This window comes from Hippocampus bargibanti, linkage group LG14 (assembly GCF_051943395.1).
Source record: "Hippocampus bargibanti isolate YZ-2025 linkage group LG14, ASM5194339v1, whole genome shotgun sequence".
NCBI lineage: Eukaryota > Metazoa > Chordata > Actinopteri > Syngnathiformes > Syngnathidae > Hippocampus > Hippocampus bargibanti.
This window is the reverse complement of record NC_142747.1, coordinates 18,658,364-18,674,586: the sequence shown is the minus strand read 5'-3', so window position 1 is coordinate 18,674,586 and position 16,223 is coordinate 18,658,364. Positions and strand designations below refer to the sequence as shown.

Here is a 16,223-nt window from a genome sequence, read left to right as displayed (position 1 = left end):
TTCAGGCAGTTCTTCCTTTGTTCCAGAATATTTCTCCAAAAAAATCCCCATTTTGTGAATGTCTTTTGACTGACGGCATTTGGATTTGTCATGCTTTTCATGTCTTTAGATTCCCGATTGAAGCGGTTTGATCACCCGCCAATCGATGTATCGTGGCAACAATTCACCACTCTGAGGGGTTTTCCGTTCGCTCTAAAAAAGAAATAATAATTCTTTGCCATTCACTTCAATTATCACGATGACAATTGACAAGCCAGCAAAAATAAATAAATCTGATGATTGCTTTGAATTGATGCTATTTTTAGACACCACTGCGGTTTTTTTTTTCTTCAACTTTTTTTTTTTTTTTTTTTTAGGGGGGGGCGGGGCTATGAGGTTATTAAAAAGGTTCTCGGGTTCAGCGTTACTTAGTAAACTATGGGTTTCAATACTATGGTATTGTTTCAATATTGAAAAAAAAAGTTTCAAGAAATGCAAAATGCATTGATGTTATTTGAATCCAGTATTTAATGAAGCATCATTGTAATTCTTAAATAAGAAATTATTCTGGAGACTTTTGATATTTTTTTTCTTAACTCACTGCCAGACGTGCAAAAATGTGTCCACTTCAGTGCCAGGGTTTTTGTCATTGTCACTCGAATTCTAGGACCCACAGAATGTTGAGTTTTAGAACTACATCAAGATTCAATATAGCATTAGAAACCTTCTTTCATCAGAAAAAGCGCTAATTCCTAAATTATATGGGACTGGAGTTATATGAACTTGAAATGAGGGCGGCTGTCCAGAATACAATGCAATACAGGTAACATCCGACTTATGACCAGCTCGATTTAATTTTTTCTATCTATCTATCTATCTATCTATCTATCTATCTATCTATCTATCTATCTATCTATCTATCTATCTATCTATCTATCTATCTATCTATCTATCTATCTATCTATCTATCTATCTATCTATCTATCTATCTATCTGGCTGGCTATCTATGAGCTATATATCTGTCAAACTTGCTATCTATTAGTTAGCTATCTAGCTTGCTGTCTGTTGGCTATATAGCTAGTTAGCTCGCTAGTTGAGTCAGGAAACATATTAGCTATCTAGCCAGCTAGCTATTAGCTGTCTAGCTATATATCTAGCTAGCTATTAGCTATCTAGCTATCTATTAGCTAGCTAGCTTGAGTTATTCCGGGTTGAGTGAATGGTGGCACGTGTGGCTGCCGCTGCTTACCCACAGATAAAATTTATCCTGTGACTGTAAAGTGACCTTGAGAGTTTTGGAAGGCACTTAGAAATTAAATGTATTATTATTATTATTATTATTATTATTATTATTATTATTATTATTATTATTATTATTATTATTATATTAGCATTCAATGCAGCGTTAGAAACCTTACACTTTTCTTTCAATTCTTATGAAGGCAAATTTATAGACTGATTGATTTTGATCACTTCACCTCAAATGAGATTCAAAGTAGCCCAGAGGCAAAAAAGAAAAAAGAAAAGAAAGAAAACTAAGAAATGTCTTTGAAAAAAAATGGCAGCAAAGTATTCCACAGACTGAATTGTGGGTGTGAAAAATGTCACCTGCACCACAAACATGGTAGCGTGTTGGGTCATGTACACGCAGCGCTACACCGCTACATAATACCACATATTTCGCTTTCTCCTCCTCTTCGTTTTATTTTGAAATATCATTATTTTTGACTGTATGTGTATGCAAATGTCTCTTTTAGGTATCTTCAGCCGTTTTTACTTCTTTGAATGTGTCGGACGTTTCGCTCCTCATCCGAGAAGCTTCGTCATTGAACTAAAGTTGTGCTGGAAACCCTGGCCTTATATATATATATATATCCCTACTGGACAGAGGTGGCCGTGCCAGATCTATGCTCTGATAGGTCGCTGCTCTAAGGCAGACTACTCTCTGAAGCCAATCTGATGACCTTTATTGTTCTATCCCTGGCTCTGATTTCACCCCATTCGCCAATCTGATTACCTTTGTGCTTCCAGGATTCTACATGCCCCCTTCTTCACTTCCTACCTCTTGCCTGGGAACGGAAGACCTGAGCCCTGCGGAGAAAACAAGCAATCAGGTAAGATGTGTAATAATAATAATAATAATAATAATAATAATAATAAATAATATTTCATTTATAAGCGTCTTTCAAAACTCTCACTGTCACTTTACAGTCACAGGCTAAGTGTTTCTGTGGGTGAGCAGTGGCAGCCACACGCGCCAGTGTTCACTCAACCCGAAAGTAACTCAGATAGAAAGCTAGCTCGCTGGCTAATAGATAGCTAATAGCTAGTGAGCTAGTAAGCAGCTAGATTGCAAATAGAGAGCTAGCTAGCTAGATAGCTAGCCAGCTAGATAGCAAATAGAGCGCTAGCTGTAGAGGAGAAGAGAAAGGCAGAGCGAATGCATCGGTCAAGCCCTCCCGCAATAATAATACATTTCATTTATCAGCACCTTTCAAAACTCTTAATGTCACTTTACAGTCATAGGATCCGTTTTTCTGTGGGTGAGCAGCGGCAGCCACACGCCCCAGCATTCACTCAACCAGGAATAACTCAAATAGTTCATGTTAGCTAGCTATCTAATAGATAATTAATAGCTAGTTAGACAGCTAATAGATAGCAAATTGATAGCTAGCTAGGGAGCCAGCAACGATGACCTCGTTCAACCAGGAATAACTCAAATAGATCAAGTTAGCTAACTAGCTAGCTAATAGATGACTAATAGCTAGATAGCTATCTAGTTAAACAGCTAATAGATAGCAAATAGCTAAGTAGCTAGCAACGGTGACCTCGTTCAACCGTGAATAACTGAAATAGATCAAGTTAACTAGCCAGCTAGCTAATAGATGACTAATAGCTAGATAGCTAGCTAGTTAGACAGCTATTAGATAGCAAACAGATAGCTAGCTAGGTAACCAGCAACGGTGACCCAGTTCAACCGGGAATAACTAAAATAGATCACGTTAGCTAGCTAGCTAATAGATGACTAATAGATAGCTGTATGAACGAAGACAGTGGTGCGTTTAGGACAACTCAAACCATGTGATTGGCTTTGTTTGTGTGTTTATATGAGCATTTCCGCCCCCCATCAAAGAACGAGAAAGGATGTGTGTATTATTTGAGTTCTGAAACTGGATCTGATATTAAAAAGAGAGCGTTTTCGAAGCAGCAGAGGACAGGGTGGGCTCTGAAAAGGGCAGCGGGATGTCCCAAAGGGGAGGAATGGATGTTTGTAGTGTCCAGTCTCAACATGGGGGTTCCTGTGCTCCTGCACGTATTCAAACTCGCTACTCCGCAACTTTGTCACGATGGAAGGAAGCGTCTCTTTGACTCAGAGTGGACGCAGTCCATTCGGGGGTCACCCTCAACCCAACATTAGTTCAATTATTCCCAAAGGAAATAGAGTGATACCTTGGCTTACGGACTTAATTGGTTCCCAGACAGTTCTTGTTACACATCCAGTTATGAATATGATTCAAATAGTTCTGAAGAGGAAAGCATACATGTTTGCAATCGATTAAAGAATTTATTCCGTGCCATTATGAGGCAACATTGAGGGAAAATGTCTCACCGAACAAGAGGCACAAAATGGCGACCTCCTGTGGCCACCTCCGTTTCCACAGGCTGATAAATTCCTTATATGGAGCTTGGACGCCCTCTTCTGGCTCTTTTTGGTGCAACATGACGTTTTCAGACCAAACAAGTACAGGAAAGTACATTGACGTGATGGAAGGAGCGCTACAATGCGTCTTTTTTTTTTCGGTCAGGGGCGTTCCTTTAATGACGTCACGTACGGACTCGTCACCAACTCAAAAACAAGACTTCCTGAATATTCAGCGCAAGTCTTAAAAGGTAAAATATAGCTATATGCGGTGTAATCTTTGTAAAATACGCTCAGTAGAAGTCATTTGAAGCCATTTTACAAATTATGGACACAACTTGTCCGGAGACGTCGGTTGTCCTTTAACTCATTTTTTATTGCGTTTTTATTCCATCAAACGCATGTACAAAAAAAAAACAACAACAACAACCACTGTGCTCACAATTTGACAGCCATCCAAGCTCACGTTGGTTTGGTTTGTTTGAATAACATCTGTTGAAAGGCAGGATATGAAAAAAATCAAATGTTTGCTCTTTTTGGAACATGATTATTTTTTTTTCCCCTCATTTCCCGCCCACATTAAACAACTCAACAACTTAATCATCGCCATAAATCACCTTGCTTGAAAAAAGTGGATTAAAAAAAAAATCTTCTGGCTTCAATTCATTTGTTTACGATGCCTATTCTCATTTCCAATGGTGGTTCTCGGAGTGGACAACCAACACCTTCGGCCGGACAAGTTGCGTCCATAATTTGTAAAATCACTTCAAATGACTTCTACTGAGTGCATTTTACAAAGAGACTCGCGCAGAATATTCAGGAAGTCTTGTTTTTGAGTTGGTGACGAGTCCGTACGTGACGTCACTGAAGGAAGGCCCTTGATCGAGAAAGCAACACAATGCATTTTGGGTACTTTTTTGTCATCTTCCGGGTTGAGTGAACGCTGGCGCGTATGGCTGCCGCTGCTCACCCACCGAAAAATTTATCCTGTGACAGTAAAGTGACCTTGAAAGTTTTGAAAGGCGCTTAGAAATGAAATGTATTATTATTATTATTATTAGTAGTAGTAGTAGTAGTAGTAGTAGTAGTATTATAAGGCGCACATCTCCAACTAATGAAAGCAGTTTTCTAAATATAATATATAAATACAGGTAACATCCCACTTACGACCAGCTGGACTTACGACCACCCGTACTTACGATCACCCGTACTTACGACCAAGACCTCCAGACCCTATTTTTTAAAAATTTTAATTCTCCGCCTGGTAGTTCGTTCGGTCGAAACGGAACTCGTAAGTCGGATGTTACCTATATATATAAAACTTTTCCAAATACAGTAAAGTCTCGTTATATCGATATCGGATATATCGATAGTCCCAGTTATATCGATACTATTTCTATGCACGCACGGAGAAAATTACATGCAAACAGGGTCGGATATATCGATAGTCCCGGTTATATCGATATTTTTTTGGACTCCCTTGAATATCGATATAACGAGACTTTACTGTATATGGCACACCCCATAATAATGCTACTGTAGTGCAATTACCAAACGAACGTTCGTTTGGCAGTTTGCATACTCGGCACGGCAGCCAATCAGAAGCCTATTTTGTACTTCGGACTATACCGTGACTGTAAAGTGTACTTGAGGGTTTGAAAGGAGCTTAGAAAGAGGAGTTCACGCGGCTTGTAGCAATTTGCTTGTAGCTTTTGCTTTATTGACTAAAACAAACGTTTTAATTTGAAAAAATCGGGGTTTTTTTGAAGAAGAAGAAGTTGTCAGCCACTCGGGCCGAGACGTTTTGAAAGTTGTACGCCCGATGTAAAAGTTGTACGCCCCGGGCATCCGGGTTGGCGTTATTTCAAACACTGGTATCGGGCAGGGTCATTTTTTTTTTTGGAAGAACACTTTTGGGTGGGCTTTATACACCGGAATATACTGTACTTCACCCTCTATTGACACCATGTTCAACGATTCAGCTTCAGTTCTAAATGGGCAAAATGGAGGTCAGGTTTGTGTAGTCATATGACGCTTTTGCTCCGCCCTCCATGTCCAGAACAGAGAAATCTTGTTGAAGCTGCCGTTTCATTAAAAGGTCGCGCATGTTTTAAAGAGCTTTTTGCGGTTGCATTAAACCATAAATCTGTCGCGTCGCTCCTTGTTGCTCTCGCACTTTTTTTTATATGTAGCTCATTGAATGAGCTGGTCTGAATTTAAAGAAAAGACTTTGAAAGGCAAGTCCAAAAAAAATAGATACTTTTACAGCCATTGACTTTTCAGACTTGTATCACATACTTTTTTTTTCTCCAGTAGTTAAATTTGTTTTACTGCAATGATCTTTTTTTCCCGCACTTGTATTATTAAATGGTTGGGTTTGTGTGTGTGTGTGTGCGTGCGTGTGTGTGTGTGTTTGTTTGTTTGACTAGTCTAGTGAGGACCACTAACATTTTATACCATACGTAGTGAGGACATTTTTGAAAAGTGAGGACCTTTTGGCCGGTCTTCACAAGTTTTTCCATTCCAAAGGCTTCTAAAGGGTCTATATATGCATCTGTTAATAATAATAATAATAATAATAATAATAATAATTACTAAAAATTCATCCATCCATGGCTTTATAATACTACTACTACTACTACTACTACTACTAATAATACTAATAATAATAATACTAATAATAATAATAATTAATAAAAATTCATCCATCCATGGCTTTATAATAATAATAATAATAATAATAATAATAATATAGCTGGCTATCTATTGGCTATCTATTGTCTAGCTTTCAGGCTGGCTGGCTATCTATAAGCTATCTGATGGCTAGATAAATTGTTTTTTATTTATTTGAGTTATTCCGGGTTGAGTGAACGCTGGCGCATGTGGCTGCCGCTGCTCACCCACAGAAAACAAAACTGATCCTGTGACTGTAAAGTGACCTTGAGAGTTTTGAAAGGCGATTATAAATTAAAATTATTATTATTATTATTATTATTATTATTATTTCTATTTTGTATGACTCCATTTTACTTTAAACTTCCACGAGTAGTGATAAACAAATGAATCTAACATGCTTTGTTTCTTTTCTTTTCTTTTTTACTTCATTCCATGTCCTCGAAATGATGTTACAGATAAGTAATAATAATACATTTCATTTATAAATGCTTTTCAAAACTCTCAAGGTCACTGTACAGTCAAAGGATACGCTTTTCTGTGGATGGCTAGCGGCAGCCACACGCGCCAGCGTTCACTCAACCCGCAAGTAACTCAAATATATAGAAAGCTAGCTAGCTAGCTAATAGATACAGCAGTAATAAGAATACATTTCATTTATGAACACATTTCAAAACTCTCAAGGTCACTTTACAGTCAAAGGATAAGCTTTTCTGTGGGTGAGTAGCGGCAGCCACACGCGCCAGCGTTCACTCAACCTGCAAGTAACTCAAATATATAGAAAGCTAGCTAGCTAGCTAATAGATACAGCAGTAATAAGAATACATTACATTTATGAACACATTTCAAAACTCTCAAGGTCACTTTACAGTCAAAGGATAAGCTTTTCTGTGGGTGAGTAGCGGCAGCCACACGCGCCAACGTTCACTCAACCTGCAAGTAACTCAAATATATAGAAATCTAGCTAGCTAGCTAATAGATACAGCAGTAATAATAATACATTTCATTTATAAACACATTTCAAAACTCTCAAGGTCACTGTACAGTCAAAGGATAAGCTTTTCTGTGGATGGCTAGCGGCAGCCACACGCGCCAGCGTTCACTCAACCTGCAAGTAACTCAAATATATAGAAAGCTAGCTAATAGATACAGCAGTAATAAGAATACATTTCATTTATAAACACATTTCAAAACTCTCAAGGTCACTTTACACTTCACTCAACCTGCAAGTAACTCAAATATATAGAAAGCTAGCTAATTAGCTAATACATAGCTAATAGAAAGCCAGCTAGATAGCTAGCCAGCTAGCTGGATATATAGCTAATAGATAGCGAGCTAGATAGCTAGCTAATAGATAGCTAATTGATAGCCAGTTAGCTAGCTAGCTAATAAATAGCCAATAGATAGCCAGCTACCCAGATAGCTAATAGATAGTAAACTCAATTGCTTGATTTGGGAACGGCCAACGGTTAAGTCTCCCGTTTGTTGACAAGGAATGAGAATACATGTCTTTTTTTCTTTCTTAAATCCACCCTTAGTGTGAACAATCCGCCCCTCTTCACCCTCACGATAAACGTTTTTTTTTTTTTATTTAGGTGTTTTATCGTATTTACTTATCCTGTCAATGATTCGCATGAGTTGCGGCTAATGACTACAACATGTGGTAATGCGATTGTGAACTTTTGTACGTGCTCGATTGCCTGTCCCAATTCTCAACGGGGCCACACCGATTGAATCGTATGAGGAGGGCAAACAGTGGAGGGTAAAAGGGGACATCCCCAGCTGGCTTGTGATATCACAACAGCCCTCGGGCAGGATATGAGGGACTTGGGAGGGTTCGGGTACAGTAGGTGACATCACAAAGAGTCCGTCTGGGTCTCTTCGGCTCCCCAGCTGGGTAAACTTGAGACAAAAGGAGCCTAGCGGATATATACATACATATTTTATATATATGTATATAGTATAGCCAGCGTTCACTCAACCCCGAAGTAACTTAAATAGATAGCAAGCTAGCTAGCTAACGAGTGTATAGCTAATAACTAGCGAGTAGATAGCTACTAGCCAGTGAATAGATAGCTATTAGCTAGCGAATAGATAGCTATTAGCTAGCGAATAGATTGCAACGGTCTCAGGCAATAGAAGAGGTTGAAAAAAATACACAATACACAAAATATACCTATAGCTTCGCCAGCTATTAGCTAGTAATTAGCTAGCCACGCACCAGCTAATAGCCTGGAAATAGATAGCCATTAGCTAGCGAATAGATAGATAATAGCTCGCTAGCAAAGAGCTAGAAAATGTGTATATATATATATATATATATATATATATATATATATATATATATATATATCTATTCGCCAGCTAATCGCTATCTATTTGCTAGCTAACAGCTACCTTTCTATATATATATATATATATCCACATTTTCTAGCTCTTTGCTATATATCTATATTCGCTAGCTAATGGCTATCTATTTGCATATATATGGCTATAATATATTATATATATATATATATATATATATATATATATATATATATATATATATATATATATAGAGAGAGAGAGAGAGAGAGAGAGAGAGAGAGAGAGAGAGAGAGAGAGAGAGAGAGAGAGAGAGAGAGATACATGTTATCTAGCTAGGTACCTAGCTAGTTATTTGCTATCTATTAGCTGTTTAGCTATCTGGCTAGCTATTTAGCTAGCTATCGATTAGCTATGTAGCTGGCTATCTATTATCTATCTAGCTACCTATCTATTAGCTACCTGGCTACCTTTCTAATAGTTATCTATTAGCTATCTATTAGCTAGCTAGCTTTCTATGTATTTGAGCTAATGGCTATCTGTTATCTGTTGGCTAGCTATTGGCTATCTATTCGCTTGCTGTTTGCTATCTATTCACTAGCTAATGGCCAGCTATTTGCTAGCTAGCTATTAGCTATCTATTCGCTAGGTATTAGCTGGCGATTGGCTATCTATTCGCTAGCTAATAGCTAGCGAATCTATAGGTATATTTTGTGCAGTGTGTATTTTTTTCGACCTCTTCTATTGACTGAGACCATTGCTATCTATTCGCCAGCTAATCGCTATCTATTCGCTAGCTAATAGCTATCTATTCGCTAGCTATTAGCTATATATTCACTCTTCTGGGTTGAGTGAACGCTGGCGCGTGTGGCTGCTGCTGCTCACCCACAGAAAAAAACTTATCCTGTGACTGTACAGTGACCTTGAGAGTTTTGAAAGGCGCTTAGAAATTAAATGTATTGTTATTATTATTATATACAAACACCCTGGAGCCCGGTTGGGCCATCAAGCGCACCATCCCTGCCTTTGTCTCCGGCTCGGCACCCTTTTCTTATGCGCCTCCTTGTTTGTAGACACGGGCTTGCCCTCTCGCACCGAGCATGCCATGTGTTTCCTCGCACTGTCTCCCTTTAGCTCACTCTCCCTTTTATGTGTGTTTATGTTTGTATGTGTCTGCTCCCCATCCGCTCGCCCAGCATCCCACACGCCCGTTCCCGTGTTATGCAAAGAAACACATTTAAGCAAGCAAATTTTCTCGGCGATTCACTATAATCATTTCATTTTGACGATATTGTTCGTCCAAAATCCAGTTGACATGGACAATGTCCATCTCAAACCGTCATATTGACCTTGTGTTATTCGAAATAATCTGTCGCAGGTTAAGCTTATGTAGCTGAGAAAGAGAGGATATTTTGTTCCAGTCAAAGATAAACATGGCTGTTTCCTCGATAAGCCACTTGTCAAGCATCTGGGGTACATTGTCTTAGATATGCTCAAGTTTGAAAAAAAAATGCTCTAATAGGATCCTCGTGAGGCTTCGGGACCAACACCCGAATCAATACAAAAAAAAAAATATATACGAACAACGTAAACCATTACTTTCACCACCCAAAAAAATTATAATACAGTAAAGTCTCGTTATATCGATATAAAAGGGAGTCCGAAAAAATATCGATATAACCGGGACTATCGATATATCCGATATCGATATAACGAGACTTTACTGTATTGTCAAAAAAAAAAACAATGAAATATAATATAATATTGTCAAATAAAAACAAAACCCGAACAAACTCGGGAATTGCCCTGCACATCACACATTTTCATTCCCGAATAAATTCGGGAATGGCAGCAAATGAGTTAAGTAAGGTCGGTCAGTTATTTCATGGCTAGTGGACTTGTAGTAAATCAAACCACACTTTTGTCAGTCTGGATTGATTCAGACATAGCACTACTGAAGGCCTAGCGATGGAATCCGAGACCCACCCCTGTCAGGGGGTTATAATGAGTATATCTGTGGCTGCCATGAGGAGTTTTGAGACCATCGAGGTTAAGGGCCCCCCAACTCTTACCCCTTTTAAAGGACAACCAACACCATTTTTTTGGTTCCTAACTGACATCAGAAAAACGTTTTATAGCATCTAAAATACCCAAAACACGCAGGCTGATATTTTTAGTCAAATGCAAAACAGCAATAAAAATGAGTTAAAGTGTCCCAAAACTACTTCAAAATGACCTCGGCGATGGCGAGTTTCAGAAGGTCCCGCCCCCTTGTTCGTGATGTCACGCCAGGACGTCTTGCCTTGCTCAAGAATCAAAACAATGGCTTTAGATTCGGAGAAGATGCTTTCTTGTTACTCATCCAGTTATGAATATGATTCAAATAGTTCTGAAGAGGAAAGCATAAATGTTTGCAATCGATTAAAGAAGTCATTCCGGATCAATTCGAGCCGTGTAGCGTCCCAGAAAATGCACAAGCTGGCGCCCAAGCTCTGTTGGAAATGGGCTAATTTGTCTGGGAATTTGTGTCAACTAGTATCAAATAGTAGTGCAACACAAAACGATTCACTATCGTGTTATGTGTGAACACAAAGTTTTCAGACCAAACAAAGTACCCAAAATGCATTGTGTGTCACTTTCTCGGTCAGGGGCGTTCCTTTAGTGACGTCACGTACGGCCCAAATCAAAAACAAGACTTCCTGAATATTCAGTGCGTGTCTTAAAATGTAAAATAACTATTTGCGGTGGAATCTTTGTAAAATACGATCAGTAGAAGTCATTTTTGAAGTGATTTTACAAATTATGGACACAACTTGTCCGGAGGCGTCAGGTGTCCTTTAAGGTTCATTTTTGTCATAAATATATTATAGGTGCGTCATCAAATAATCCAATTACGGAATAATAATAAAACAAGGAACAAAAGAAACAGAAATCCACCTCGCGATTACGGAAGCTGTTTTTTTTCTCCGTGGTGAGGGAACCACTCCATATTTTCCTCACTTTCCTCCTGCCCGAAGTTTTGCTACTTTAGTCTTCGTTGTGCACGCGGTTGAATGCATAATCAATATGGCCGTCGCAATCTCCCCTCTGTGCACATAAACAAAAAAAAAAATGTAGCGTTCTGTCAGTTCTCCCCGAGAGCGCGTGATGGAGCGAGCTGCCACTCAAATGCGGCGGTCGGGCCTGGTTGCTTTGCGTACATCTCCGTTTTTCAATGTGAAACACATGTTCACGTGTGGGTGGGAGTCATGAGAATAGAGTGGAGGGTATCCATGTCTCGATATGAAAACAGCCAGTTCGTCCATCTGCGGGAACATTTAATAGCGCGCCAGTTGATGTATTTTTTTGTTTCCATTTTCCCACCGCTCGCTATCTTTTATCATACGCACCTTTTGATTCCAATGCTTGGCTGGATACGGTATCATCTATCCATTCATCCATTTTCCGACATGCTTATGCTCACAATGTTGGTGTTGGAGCTTATATTCGCTGTGGGGCAGTAGGCAGGGGACACCCTGAACCAGTTGCCAGCCAATCAAGGGGCACACAGAGGTTAATAATCGTCTGTGCTTACACACCCCCACCCCTAATATTAAAAAAAAAATATGTTCCCTATTTTCCGGACTATAAGAATGACATATTTTAAAACGTTCCATTTATAAGACACATCTGACTATAAGGTGCACCTTTAATGCATGCAATATTTTTTTATATATTTTTCCATATATGTATAAGGCGCATGGTCATTTTTGAAAAATATTGAAGGGTTTTAGCTACGCCTTCTCGTGCGGAAAATATCGTACAGTGATACCTTAGCTTTAGCAACTTCACTCGGATATCATCGAAAGGCAACCTGGAAGTTCGTCATCCATTGACAACTACCATCACAAAGGTACATAAAACAACTTTATCATACACAGTACAGTTTTATTTGGACTTGTTTCAACTTCGATAGTTCAAAAGCAGCGTGTAGACTGCAAGGTTAAAATATCCCATCAATCAGGCTCCACCTGACCTGCACAAGCCATCTGTACACTTGATGCAAAAAGCTATCAACCCAGCTAAACAGAACACAATTGATGAGGAACAAGGTAAAATGATCGCAGAGAAAGCACCTACAAGGGATCATTCCTCAAGATGGTGAAAGAAGAAGGCTACGTTCCTCATCCTCAAGTGTTTAATGCTGATGAAACCGGCTACTTCATTCCATCAAGCCATCAACGACAATCACAAAGGTAAATAAAACGACTATTATACAGTACAGTTTATTTCTTTAATTACAATACAACAGCACATTTATCATACATAAAATAAGGTATATTGTGTGTAGTTCTAAGGCTCAATTAGTTGTAAATTATGTTTTATGGGGACCGGGGAACGGATTATTCTGATTTTAATGGTTTCCTATGTGAAATTATTTTTTGGGTTGCACACTTTTCACCTTACACAATCTGTTTGGGAACCAATTAAATTTGCAAGCAAGGTATATTTTGTGTAGTTTTAAGGCTTAGAAAATTTGGTTTTATGGGGACCTGGGAACGTATTATTCTCATTTTAATGGTTTCCTATGGGAAATAAATGTTTGGAAGACAAACCTTTTGCCTTCCACACACTTTCTGGGAACCAATGAAGTTCGTAAACTGAGGTATCACTGTATTTTGTTTTAGGCAGGGGCGTTTTGGTGGTTGGTCTTGTGTTTTAAAATCACCAATTGTAAGGCATTGAATGTAATACTAAACAACACACATTTTTCAACAAAATGTTTTTAGTCACTTTATTTACCGCAACATTTATTTTCTCACGACATCTCACTGTTCATTGGCAGCGTACGAATCACAAGAGTCTTCTTCCTTCATAGCCAAAATGATTATTTTGTAACCAAATCCCTTCCAGCACAGAGGCGCAATTGTCGTGTTTGGTCCTTATTGTTGAAGTTGTTAATGTTGCACAATTTTTGGACTCCGTGGGGCATTTCTGAATTGCGATGGTGAGTCTGGGCAGTGCGCCTAAAGCGAGAGTTGTAGAGGTGGGCGACAGCCAAATGTGGCCTTGTGTTAATATGCTCTGTTGTTGTCATTAGAGTTAATCAAGGGCTTCCTGAGCCTTGGCTGGGTGACCAGGGGTCGATTTACGGGCAAATGTGATACAGTGAGACCTGCTAACAAGAGCAAACACCCGACTCCCAAATATCTATCTATCTATCTATCTATCTATCTATCTATCTATCTATCTATCTATCTATCTATCTATCTATCTATCTATCTATCTATCTATCTATCTATCTATCTATCTATCTATCTATCTATCTATCTATCTATCTATCTATCTGCCTAGCTATCTATCTATCTATCTGTCTAGCTGTCTGCCTAGCTGTCGGTCTAGCTGTCGGTCGGTGGGTCTGTCGGTCTGTCATTCAGTCATTCAGTCGGTCTGTCGGTCAGTCGATGAGTCGATCAGTGGGTCTGTGGGTTGGTCGGTCTGTGGGTCGGTCGGTCGGTCTGTGGGTCTGTGCGTTGGTCGGTCAGTCGGTCGGTCTGTGGGTCTGTCTGTCTCTGGGTCGGTCGGTCTGTGGGTCTGTCTGTCTCTGGGTCGGTCGGTCTGTGGGTCTGTCTGTCTCTGGGTCGGTCGGTCTGTGGGTCTGTCTGTCTCTGGGTCGGTCGGTCTGTGGGTCTGTCTGTCTGTCGGTCTGTCTGTCGCTTGGTCCGTTGGTCGGACAGTCGGTCAGTCGGTCTGTCGGTTTGTCTGTCGCTCGGTCCGTCGGTCCGTTGGTCCGTCCGTCGGTCAGTTTGTCCGTCCGTCCTTCCCTCCTTCCCTCTGTGGCAGGTTTCTGGAATTTTCTAGGTTGTCCCTTAATATGAGTATGAATGAAGAGGGTTGTTTGTGTATATGTGCCCTGTGGTTGTTTGGCAATCAATTCAGTTCAGGGTATCTTCCGCCTACTGCCCGAAGACAGCTGGGATCGGCTCCGGGATGCCTCATGAGCCTTGCGAGGATAAAAGCAGAAAATTGACAGATGCATTGGCAGGTCACTGAGCTTTTTGACAGATCTGAGCAAAAAAAACGCAACATGGATGTTATTCGTTAGCCCATCTATGGTGTTTTGCTTTGTTTTTCATCACCAAGCTAAATAGCTGTGGTTGTTTGAAGTACAACATGTGAAATCATCTTTGTTTTTTGTTTGCTTCACAGTTCTTGCAACCCTCAACAAGTCAACCCTGAAGTCAGGTCCATTCATGTTTTGGCATTTCCCAAAGTGAAGCTCCGTTGTCCCAGCACGAACCTGCGAAGGAGGAAGGGGGAAGGGGGGGGGGGGTGACCCTGGCACTGCAGCTTGGGGCCCTGAAGGAGCTGGCACGGGAGATCCATCCACATCCTGGAATGTGGAAAACAATGACGCACGTATGGAGCGCTAAATCATCGGCGGGACGTTTGGCTTGTCGCGTACCTACAAAAGGCGGACATCTGCACGCATGTATTGCGAGTGTGTCATGCCATCTGTGAGTGCTTAGCAGCTGTGAGCCGCGGTGGCCATATGGATTCTTTGGCTGGTGGATTTGAAGAAACACACAAGCAGAAAGTGAATTCCACAATGTAAATTTGATAAGTGGCCTCGGAGTCTTTTTTCCGTCTCCTTTCGTTTGAACGCTTCCTTGCTAGTTTAAGATGATTGAAGGTACATTGTGAAGGTACACGGTGACCTAAAAATGTAGCGACACATTTGAAGACTTTCAATGCAGGTGTTCACTCAGATTTTATAGTTACTTTACTTCCTGGTGGAGCCCCTGAAAATGCAAAGAAACTCCTTCCTTCCTTCCTTCCTTCCTTCCTTCCTTCCTTCCTTCCTTCCTTCCTTCCTTCCTTCCTTCCTTCCTTTCTTCCTTCCTTCCTTCCTTCCTTCCTTTTTTCCTTCCTTCCTTCCTTCCTTCCTTCCTTCATTCCTTCTTTTCATCCTTCCTTCCATCATATCCTTCCTTCCATTCATCCTTCATTTGTTCTGTCCCTCCTTCCTTCCCTCCTTTCGTCCTTCGTTCCGTAATTCCTTCCTTCCTTCCTTCCTTCCTTCCTTCCTTCCTTCCTTCCTTCCTTCCTTCCTTCCTTCCTTTTTTCCTTCCTTCCTTCCTTCATTCCGTCATTCCTTCTTTTCATCCTTCCTTCCTTCCATCATATCCTTCCTTCCATTCATCCTTCATTCGTTCCGTCCCTCCTTCCTTCCCTCCTTTCGTCCGTAATTCCTTCCATCCTCCCTTCCTTCCTTTCTTCCTTCTTTCCTTTCTTCATTCCTGCCTTCCTTTCTTTATTCCATCCTCCCTTCCTTCCTTCTTTCCTTCCTTCATTCCCCCATTGCTTCCTTCCATCCTTCCTTTCTTCCTTCCATCATATCCTTCCTTCCGTCCATCCTGCTTTCCTTCCCTTTTTTCCTTCCTTCCTCCCTTCCTTCATTCCTCCCTTTCTTTCTTCCTTTTTTCCTTCCTTCTTTCTTTCCTTCATTCCCTCATTCCTTCCTTCCACCCTACCTTCCTTACTTCTGTCTTCCTTCTGTCTTCCTTCCTTCCCTCCTTCTTTCCTCAACTCCTTCCTTCCATCCCTCCTTCCTTCTTTCCTTCCTTCGTTCCTTCCTTCATT

The 16,223-nt window shown here is 40.2% G+C and overlaps 2 protein-coding genes across 19 annotated transcripts in view; one reads left to right on the top strand and one right to left on the bottom strand.

Annotated features, from left to right (window-relative positions):
* The window catches only part of dph1 (diphthamide biosynthesis 1), a 145,284-nt gene extending 129,810 nt beyond the window's left edge, over positions 1–15,474 (top strand). For 8 of the 18 annotated variants that reach the window (XR_016117125.1, XR_016117111.1, XR_016117116.1 and 5 more), the window contains 2 exons: positions 2,012–2,094; positions 14,790–15,474. The gene's annotated coding sequence lies outside the window, so the exon portion shown is untranslated. The remainder of the gene's footprint in view (positions 1–2,011; positions 2,095–14,789) is intronic. The other 10 variants (XR_016117123.1, XR_016117124.1, XR_016117120.1 and 7 more) reach the window with 2 other exon arrangements.
* hic1 (hypermethylated in cancer 1) overlaps positions 1,960–16,223 on the bottom strand; it is a 54,589-nt gene continuing 40,325 nt past the window's right edge. Inside the window, exon 3 of the transcript XR_016117105.1 lies at positions 1,960–2,071. The gene's annotated coding sequence lies outside the window, so the exon portion shown is untranslated. The remainder of the gene's footprint in view (positions 2,072–16,223) is intronic.